This window comes from Platalea leucorodia (assembly GCF_965183815.1).
Source record: "Platalea leucorodia genome assembly, chromosome: 1".
NCBI classification, from domain to species: Eukaryota; Metazoa; Chordata; class Aves; order Pelecaniformes; family Threskiornithidae; genus Platalea; species Platalea leucorodia.
Window position 1 is genome coordinate 92756398 of NC_138823.1, and position 11010 is coordinate 92767407.

Here is an 11010-nt window from a genome sequence, read left to right on the forward strand (position 1 = left end):
TACCATTTCTTTGTAAGTGCACTTCCTATTCCTGCCCATTTTGTCCTTACGGATCCAGAGTACACATAATTTAATCTTTGTTTCTCTTCCTCCATGCTGTTCCCCAATATCTGTAGGGGTAAGATACCAAGGAAGAATATGGGCTCAGTCCCTTCGTTTCTGTTTCTAGCTACTCAGCACAAGTAGCTCAGTGATTTAGCAGACACATAGGCACAGTTGGCTTTGGGGACAGATATCTGCCACTGAGAGTCCCCTTAGGAGCCTGCTGTATCTCTACTGGAACTATTGCAAAAGAAAAATGCATTTGTGTAACTGAGCAAAACACAGTGGGAGTTTGGCGCTCAGTCCAGGGTGTATGAGTTCATTAGCGTCATGGAGGGACAGCCTGGATTCCCCATCAGCTGGGACAGAAATAAGATCATAGATGCAGGTTAAACAATTCTCTGCTGCTGCTTGGAGGAAGGGTGAGATTTGGGGTGAAAGGCTGGTCAGACCACCATAAGTGCAGTGGAGGAGGCCTGCACTGTACAATAAGAGACTTTAAGGGTCTGCATTCATAGTGCATTAGGAAGATAGGAGCTTGATAAGGTCTATTGAATTTGAGCTGGCAAAATATATTACTTTACAACTTCCCTACCCCAGGCTGGTGCACTCTTAATTTTGTGAAACAGTTGTTTACACTAAAGTTTTCCATGCTTGGTCTTTCTCCAAAGGCAAATTTCATTGTCAGGTTTTAGCAGAAACCCTGCTGCTGCTGCTTGGGTGGTCACATGTAGGGAAGAAGGATCTTTTTAAAACATCTGAATTTTACCATGCAGTCAGAAAAAAAATGGCTGAAGTCTGGTACTCTGAATGAATGAAAGTCTTCACTAATACCAAGCACAGCGGAGCTTTTGCAAGGCAATGATGTGAAGTATGTATTGCTTTAATCCATTTGGTTAAGGTCAAGAATGAAGTGACTCAATGTCCTGGCTGGTTACAGAAATGCTGTTCCTCCATGCAGAACTGATTTGAATATTGAGCTATGGTTCAGTGTTGTTGATTTCAACATGTGATGGATCAACCCCACAATTTAAGAGCAACCTCAATTGTCCAGAGAACTTGCAAGCCCTCTTGGCAGAGTTGTGCAAGAGCAGAGGGTTAGTTTGTTTTGTTTTGTTTCATGGGGTTGTAACCTTGCCAAGCAAAGCGGCAGACTGCACATCAGCAAGGACAACTTTTTTCCAATTTTAGTGGTCTGCTGAGATCACAACAATCTTCAAGAGCAGATCTTTAAGTCTTTTTAAAAATTGCTTTTGGTAACATGTCTCTTTGGGGTGCTGAATTACAGCAAAGCTTGCATTTCCATTATATACTCTTAGATAAATCAAGAATTTTACTTTAGGCTTGCTCTGCAACCTTGGAAAAGTAGTTTCACCTTTTTGTCTACCTCTAAGAGGACAAGAATTAGAAATGCCTGACAACAAATTCTATGTAAAGATAAGAAATTACTGTTGTTATTATAGAAATATGGAACTATGAGAGTTACTACAAATACTTGTTTTATTACTATCATTACTATTATTGAATTAGTAGTTGTGAAAAAGATCTGTAATGTAAGAGGAAATAGAGGACTGAAAGGAATAGTTTGTTTGACTGAAAAGGAAGAGAACGGTGTTAGACAATTAAGAATCCTCTTTATGGTCCAGTCCAAGAAAGATATTCAATAAAGTTGTATTGGTGGTAATACAGTGATCTTCCTGGTAGAAAAATTGGAGGTAATTCTGCTATCCTTTCTCATTATTCTTATTATCTACAACTACATAAGTAGCAATCCAGAAATGCCCTGAGTCAGTTTGTACCTAAAGTGAACATCAGCATCCTTCTTGAAAGCATTCCAGATGTGACCAGGGTCGTAAAACAAAACAGAAAGTTGACGGTTTTATTGTGATGCACATTACAATCAAGTAGTTATCTGATGGATCATCTGTTTTTTATGATCCATGATGAGAAATATAGCTGTCATATGAGGAATAGATTTCACATCATAAAACTTACCTCTGTAATTTCAGCACCTGAATAAGTGCTGCCTCAGGTGCTGATTGTGCTAGTAAACACTGTCTGAAGAGTGATTTCCCCATCTGTTTCTCCTCCTTCCATTTAAATGCAATTTGGCAACAAGTGCGTTTCTGCAGTTCCCTTTCCTTCTGCAGCTGCTGCTGTTAAAGATCTCATATGAGGAGGTTCCTGTTAGATAGCTGGTGATGCAGGAGTTCACCTGGGGAAAGAAAAGCCCTTGCAAGGTATGTAGGTCAGTGATCCTGTAGATAGCTAGTGAAGCACTCTCTCGTGGCAAAGTTAACTCTCTGGTGGGGCGAATCACTTCAAGTCACTGCCACCATTGGAAGGGGCTGAATGCATGTAAGTCATTTAACTCAGGTTTCCGGTGTAATTAGTGAAAGAAAAGCTCCTAGTTTATGTAGATTTTGTATCTCTTTGTTGGTTAGGCTCTTAACTTGGCATCTGGGTTAGATGTCTAAAATTACAGCTTTCAAACCCCTCGTGCCGTATTTATGTACAGCGTTTTCTTGATGGGAGAAAACAAGATACACATTGAGGGCATAGATCAAAATATTAGCTCTCCAGAAAGCTGCAATGGTTTCACCACTACCCATAAGACTTCTGGTATAAATTGCATGGATGTTAAAAGCAAGGGAACTTCTCCGTCTAACGTGATGATTGAACCACAGGAACAAATTTTCCTCCCGGATTTGTGTTGCAGACCCCCTATGTTAGGGAGAGGTTATACGTTTCAGCGTGCTGACAGACACTATTACATACTGTGCTTTATTCACCCCTGTTCTGCTGGCCTCCAATAGCCCTGCGCGCCTCTGAATCCCTCTGCCTTTGGCACTTCTTCTGGTGAGACTCCCAGCTGGGGGTGTGGTTTAGCTAAAATGGGTGCTTTTCACCAAAAGAATAAATTATTCCTATACTACTGTCTGAAAAGGGTGGATCTGGAGCCAATTTAGTGAGCGTAAGTTACAATTGACTTTGGAAGTAATAACTTATGCTTTGAGCTTCCTTAGATGTATAGCCAAGGAGCTGTCTGACTGCATGTGTTTTTACACATCTTTCAGCTAGATTAGAAATCCAAGTGCAAAACTTAATGTGTGGAGATATCTTGGAGATTTGTGACCTTCCCAGAAAGACTTTAGGCCCATAAACCAGCCAGAGGGTCTCCTGGTTTCATATACCTTTTTTTTTTTTTTTTTTTCCCCACACACATGGGACATTGGTAAATAGTAAATGAAGTTTATTATATCTTAATTAATGAATCTGAGTATAATTTGCCCCAGTCCTGGCAAGCAAACTCTGCTGGAAAGCTGATTAGTGGAGGGAGCCAACTTAACTGAACACCCTCTCCAGAGATGTGACCAAAGATTGAAGTATCTATATTCACACATGTGAAAGGTAGAAAATCCTTAGGAAAACAGAAGATGGGGATTGCACTGAGCTGGGGCATAGGAAGACAAGGAGTGGACCCTTTAAGGAGGTGGGGAGGAAGGTAATGGTGAAAAACAAAAAAAGTGTAGCAGAAAAACATCAAAGGGAAGATAAAAAGAATCATTAATTGGAGATACTGACAATGTCTGAGGACACTTGGTCCAAGGAGGAACCAAGCTGGGTACGCATCTTGCGTTATCTGTTGATGCTGAGAAAAAAAGAGCTTAAACCAAACCCTGAAGTCAAGGAGAGAATCTGCTGTTGACTTTAGTGGTCTTTACATCAAGCCAGTGGAAAGAGGACTAAATCAAGGAGATATATAAAGAGCAGGAATAATGGCAGGTGCAGACAGCTCATTTCTTCGTACTGTCAAATTTGTGAGTTTAGCCTGGTGGGATGCTACCAGCAGTGATGATGAACATTACAAAGCTTGGCTGTATTTAGCCCACTCAGTCACTGCTTGGCCAGGCTCCTGTTGATTTCAGTGGGAGTTTGCATGAGAACATGCAAGTGCCTCCTCCCCAGAAATGGGAATTCCCCACCAAAGTATTGTTAGATAGCTTGAGCAGGTGTGTTGAATTGCTGGTGTACGTTTAGTACACTAGTTAGCACCTCTGACATAGTAAGCTGAACAATTTTGATCTTGAATACAGAAAGTGAAACACTTAGATTTGTGGGAAGAAGAGCTTTATTTCAGAGAGGTGCTGAAGTTCGTATGAAAATACATAACTTAAGGCACACACCTGAGCAAAAATTACCCAAAGGGAACAAGAACCATCTCTAAATGTGCTTTTAATAGGTGGATTTCAATGTGTTAAACATTATGTATGCTGCTGCACTTATTTTTCTTCTTATGTAGACAGGCACGAGTCTTCCCTATGTTGTACTTTGTCTAATTCATACCCATGCAAAACATGGACCAACTAGGAGTAAATCAAGTTGGTTGCGCTTTTTGGTTAGATACGTGAATAACTATTCTGGATGTAAAGAAGCTGAAAGCGATGCTCTTTTTACCTAATATTTGCATGTCTGCTAACATGAAGGATCACACATTTAACACAGTTCCTACACAATAATAATTGCAGATGGCAAGTGTCCCGTTACTCATGTAGCTGGTCATTTTTGTATGCAATTACCAGAATTGCATGCTCAGTTCCAGTAACCATGTGCACAAAAATAGGCTGCAACAGCCTGCTTAGGATTGTTAATAACATGGTCCAAAGTCTCAGTCTTTATTGCTGTGTTGTTTTATGCTGTTTTTGTAAGAGAACTGAGCTAGGAATGGGTTTGGTTGTTGACTATTTGAGCAAAAGGAGGCATACATCTACATGTACTGCTGGGGCCGCAGGACTGCAGAATGTCTTCATTGACCTGCATACAGTTTAAATACTGAACTTGGTATAATGAGCTGATGGGCCAGAAGAGACATACTGCACCCAGCGACCAGCTGTAGTGCATGGTTCAAATAAGGAGCAAGCAGCTTCTGAAATTCTGCATTTAAAATACACGCATCTTGAACTAGTGGTGTCATAGTGAGGCCTAAGTCTTTGCCATAAGCAATTCAAAAATCAGGCTGCAGTAGTTCAGAGAATGCTTAATTGGCATTTCTCTTTTTTGCATATCACTGTTCTCATCAGTTCTAATACATGTTTTTTTCCCGCCTCTACAAACTTCTTTGCCTTAAAGGACTCATGGAGGAAATAATTAAAAAGTATGCAGAGGAAAACTGTCTGAGCAGAAGGGGCAGAAATCCAAGGTGTTTTAGGGAGGTGCCCCAAACACTCTTTTGGATGATTATTAATTTTTTACTTACTATTATTTTATGACGCTGTTTATGTTTAATTACTCATGTTTTCCTAACCTGTGTGACAGGCATAATTTGAAGAGCAATAGTAATGATCAAGCCGTGGAAGTGCCAGCTGCTGCCTACGTGCTCAAGCAAGCATAGAGCAGGCAGTGTCAGGAGGCAGTGCTGTCTCTTGATTAGATCTGAACTTCTTTTTCATGTTGATGAAAATCATCCTGACTGTTATTATTTAAATATAAACGATGCCAAAAGATGCTATGAAAAGTCAGAGCTCTCTCAGTTCACTGCCTGTATGGAATAGTAAGTTCATAGGACTTTACTGCAGTATATGCTGTTAAAATATATACTGTTTTAGTTTTAAAAGATACAATGGGTTTATTTGCGTCCTTTTAGTGTAAACTGCCAGACACCTATGATTTTTTTTTTAATATCAATGAAAAATTTCAGTCTTTATATTTTCAAATCAAACCTCAAGACCACGGAAATCAGCAATTCTGCCATATACCATGTCCCAGTGTATTGTGAAGCTCATTTAGAAGCTGTAGTATCTTTTTGGTTTGGGTTTTACTGGTTACTAAAGCTTTTGGTTGTTTCATGCTTCAGTTGTGTGATACTGCAGTGAGATGTTGTGGGTAGCACTGTTGAACAGGTAGTAGCGCATCATCAGAATGTGAAGTCTTTTCTGATACTTTTCTAATAGTAAGTAGAGATTTAATTATTAATTTGTGGATACCTTGGCAAAAGTTTATAAGGTGTTAAGCAGCTTTTGTGATGAGTTTGAATGCTTTTATGTTTTGGGGTTTTTTTTAAATGCATGGGATGATGCATTTCTAAAAAGTTTTGATGATGTCTGATGTCTTTTGGAGTGACAATGAAATCGGGAAAAAGGAAAGCATTCTACTGTAGGCTGCAGCATCAGTGCACTGCAGGGTCCTTCCTTGCAAATGACAGAGTGAATCCCTGCCTGAACGACAGTGAAGTGAAATAAATTTCTGTTTGTTCTGTGTTTCCATCCTTTGCAGTAATTAATTACTGCAGTCCTTGCAGTAATTAATATCATAGTATCCTTTTTGTTTGCTTGTTCTCATAAAGCAGAAAGTTCTGGGATCCTGTAATTATACAAATCTCAACTTTTTGACATGTTAAGTTTTTGCTCTGACCTTTTATATATAGAGAAAATCTTTGAAAAGATGAAAATTAAGTCTTTAGAGCACAGAAGACAAACCAATAAACTCATGAGTTCTGTTATTCTCAAGTCAATAATAGGGGCCTGGAGGGGAAAAGTTGAGCAAGCTATGATAATTTTTTAATATTACTAGGATGAGTATTTGATTTTTATGTGAATGAAGCTATAAAAGAAAATCCAGGGGCAGACATAGAAGTGAAACTTTAGACAAACAAGAAATATGTGGTTAAGTCACCTGCTGCATCCAAGCACTATATGTCCGCTCATCCTTGGAGCAGTATGCTGCTGGGGGTGCTGCTCGCTACAAATCAACGGCAAGGACTTATTCAGGGCAAATTATGCCAGATGCACTGTGATGTGAATGCGTCAGCTGTTTTATCTGTAGTAAGCTATATATCAGAGGGAAGTGGTGGGATACAGCCTGCGTTCTCTTCTTGCTCCTCCCTCTCATTCCAAGGTGTTGGTCAAGTCCCTAAATCATCCTGCCTCCCAGCTTTGTAAAATGGGGATGACAGTGCTTTCTTGCCATTGTAATGTCATTACTATTGCTTAATTATATAAAATCTGTATCTTTCTTCTCTGATGGTCCTTCATAGTCATTGTAGTGCTGCAGTGAAGCAGTGCTATTTTGTCTTAATGGTATTACATCTAGTTGAAGTCTTGCTCAGGTTACAAGTGGAAGGAAGCTGCCAAGATGTTTATCTAGCTTTCTTCAGCTGCTTTTTAAATTCTTAGTAGATACATAGCAATTCTGTCATTCATGGCTTTATGTGTTCATACATATTGCCCATTACATTGGAATACATCAAATGAAATAAACCAAGCCATAAGGTTTATCGGTGACCTGCACTGGAAAAGAGATGTAAGCTATAGATGAATTCTAACAGAATATTCCAGGAGGTGACATTTGATAGATTTTCAAAGAAAGGTCTGCCATTTCTGTGTTTGTGCAATGTATGATGGGACCCTTACCTGGCATCTCTGTCCTGCCAAAACGTGAATGAAAAATAGGATTGCTTGTCTGAGGAACAGCTCTGTCTTTCATACCGAAACTTGGCAATAGACGATTCCTGTGTGAATGGTCTCAAGAGACACCTTCCTTGTAAAGGAATCAAGTGATGGATGAAGCATCTCGCATTCTAAACTTTATGCAGGTGAAAGCATTGGAGTATTCTGAGCCCATGCCTGCTGCTGGGCATGTCTGAGTAGTTTGCTTGCTTTTTAGTTGTGGAACTAAAGGAGGTTTGGTAAGTAGGGCAGGACCATTAGAAAATGCTAACTGTTTTCCTTCTGTAATGCTCTTTCATATTTGACTGCTGCAGGGTGAAATAATGAAGAATTTTTTGGTAGCAGATCAAAAATTCCTTTCTTGTTTAATTGAAAGTGTTTTAAGAGAAAAAGGTCATTGAGAGGACAGATTCCAAGAAGCGGTATTTGCATTTGGTGATGCTTTGGAAAGAAACAGAGCATATTATACACGCTTTTAAAGTATATATGGCGAACGCATTGCCAAATCTGTGGAATTTTATAGGCAGCTACTGTGAACAGTAATAGCAGTAAATGAATCTTCTTTTTACCCCTACTGAAACTGGCACTGTAAGCTTCAGGAGTTTTTGCTTTTTTAAAACTAATTTCGACACAGTTTCAGCCCTGTCAGCAAACCTCTGCTGTGTTAGTGGTAATATAAATTGTCTCCCAAACCCTGCAATATTCTACACAAAACTCAGAACCTGAGTGAAGAGAAAGCTGGCACTGTTATGTGATGGAGTACCACTGGAAAAGAAAAAGGAACAAGTCTGTGAGGATACATAGAGAACACCTGGGGGCAAAAATGGAAAAATATTCAGGTGAGAAGATCACTATAGCAGAAATGAGGAGAAGAGAACAAAATCTCAGTGTGAGGTGACATATTGTGAGGGTGAAGGAGAGATGGGGAAGTAAGGCCAGGCTTAAGAGGATGTTTGTGAGGAAGAGGAGAATGATGATCAAAAGAGAAATGGGAGGAGCTTGAGTGAAAGAGAGAGATTGGGAGAGACATCAAATTAGGGAAGAAAAATGTCTTACAATAAAAAGAGATAAATGGGATTTTACAGGAAAATAAATTAGCCAAAACATGGGAAAGCTCTAAACAACAAGGGAAGTGAGAGAAATTAAATACCGAGGAAAGGGAAGGATGGAAGAGAACAAAATACTGATCTTTAAAATAGTTGTATTAATTTTATTGTTTTCTTGGAAGATTTTGTGGTGGGTTGGATGTGCGTTCCAAGAGAAAGTGAAAGATAGAATAGGAAAGACTATGATTTTTTTTTCCAGGCTTTCCTGTGCAGGAAATGTAATAGGAAGTTATTTTTATTAACCAAGATCACAGAACATGCAACAACAAACTACGAAGAATGGTGTGGAAAATCCGGTTATTTTTCCAGTCAGACCAGAATAACCTGTGGCCATTGACCATCAGGAGCCTAAGGGTCAGATTATTAAGCAGCAAGATCAGTGAACTGAATGGCTATTGGAATCTGTGCATCTTTAAATACTCACCAATCAACTTACATTACAGACAAAAAATAAATCTTGAACACCATGTGGCTGATATTTGTAGCCATTCATTAATTGCTTTGCAGTCTGTTTTGTCTACCTAATCAACACAAAATGTGGACTTGTTTGATTTCATTTGCAAATATGAAACCAATTGATTTTCCCGAGGTATGCTGCTTGCTGAGCAGTATTTTTCCAGCAAGACAGTCAGGTTACACTGCCCACCAAAAAAAGATGATGTAGAATAGCCAGAACAGTGAGAACCTTGGATAGACAGAAGAGAGTGTCTTTTGCAAAGCATTTTGGATGTTATCAGGTGGAACGCACCCCTCGGTTCAGTGTGGCGGTGATGCTGAGTGTGCTGGGAGGGCTTTATCCTTTCAAAAGCAGTGAGATGCTGTGGCAATACTCAGCCCACATCCCTAACACCCTTGCAAGGGACTGTGAGACAAGGCAGTGGGGAACACAATGCCTTTATTTGCAGCAATACTATGCTTTTCATCTGTAAAGGAAATATTCAGCTGGCTACCTTGCTGTGACCAGTGTTTTATCTTAGTAGTCTTGGTTGAACACACATGCAGAATAGAAATACATTTGTTTATGGGCAAGAAAGGCTTATGCCTTTTAATGGATAAAGCGTGAGTTTGAAGCATTAAATATGACCTGCTTTGTTGTATGACAGTACCTGCAAAGGGTTATTCTTTGTAGTGTCCTACTTGGACTCAAGCACTAAAGCTTTCATCAAAGTAAATCTGATTATTTTGCACATGGCTTTCCTGAAAGGATGTTATGATTTTCTAGATGTTTGGTGGCTGGTGATAAATTAGGCTTTTATGATGTCATGTGAAAGGCCACTGCTTGGACTTCCTTCTCTATCAAGCGCACTGGAGAATACATTTGGGACGTACTCAGAATCAGAAATTATCCTACCTTGTTTTATTTTAACCCTTTTGTGGACCATTGCTTGCTTTGTAACCAGAGGTGTTCGGGCAAGGATAGCTTTACTTTTGCAGACAGGAGCTGCGTGGTATCCCATCCTAAGTCCCCTCCACATACTGTGTTTGAAATGGATTTTTTTTTTTCCTTGAGTAACAAACTCGCAGCTCATGAGCTCCCTTTAAGCCTTTCACAGCTTATTATTTCTGTATATTGTGTCTTGAAAAGGGTTTTCAAATCAAATGGGGATTTTAGTGAGAAACTGGAATGCGGGGGCGGGGGGGGGGGGGGGGGGAGGTGATGCGTCCCATAAATTAGGTCAGGTTTATGACCGTGTAGAGGGAGGCTGCTTCTAAAAAAACAGCCAGCAGTAAAAGTCAGTACCTAACTGCTCTGTCCAGAGAAGTGGCAGCTGCCTTCGTCAGCCCCCGTACTGCAGGGAGGGAGCATTTTACAGCTGTTTTTCAGTGAGAAATTACTAACCATCCTCCATGCTAACTCTTTTGGACTACTTAATCCATAGCAGGGAGGATGACAGGAAGGGAGAAGTATCCATCCCCTCTCTGTCCTTTTCCCCCTCAGTCTTATGACAAGCTTCAGGGAGACAGAGGTTCATATATCAATATAACAGGTAAGGAAGGGAGTGTCGTCTCTCCTGCCCAACCTGAGTCACAGCCAAGCCTTCAGAGTAGTGAGGTGAGCACTGAACACAGGGCAAAGACAGCAATTGAGTAAATTAATATTTTTATTAGGGCAAACATAACAGCATTCCCTTCCAAAACAAATTTTAATATCATTTTGATGTTAACATAACAAATGCCTTGATTTTTTCAGAGATGTGAATATCTGTAGGGGTAGTAAAATCACCACAAACGATGCATCCTGTACAAGATAAAGAATTCCTCCTATAGAGTAGTAATATTCTGCTAATCATAGACCTGCATTCATTAAATTGCTTCTTGATGCTCTAAAGGTAGATAGATAAACATCTATAGGTAGAATACAAGATCACTGTCCTAATGTTTATTGTTTTGTTGCTTATCATTTGGTATTTGACTAG

At 39.7% G+C, this 11010-nt stretch overlaps 1 protein-coding gene across 1 annotated transcript in view; it reads left to right on the forward strand.

Annotated features, from left to right (window-relative positions):
- Positions 1 to 11010, forward strand: part of GMDS (GDP-mannose 4,6-dehydratase) — a gene marked incomplete at its 5' end in the record, with an annotated part of 433056 nt that overhangs the window by 413109 nt on the left and 8937 nt on the right. The window lies entirely within an intron of this gene.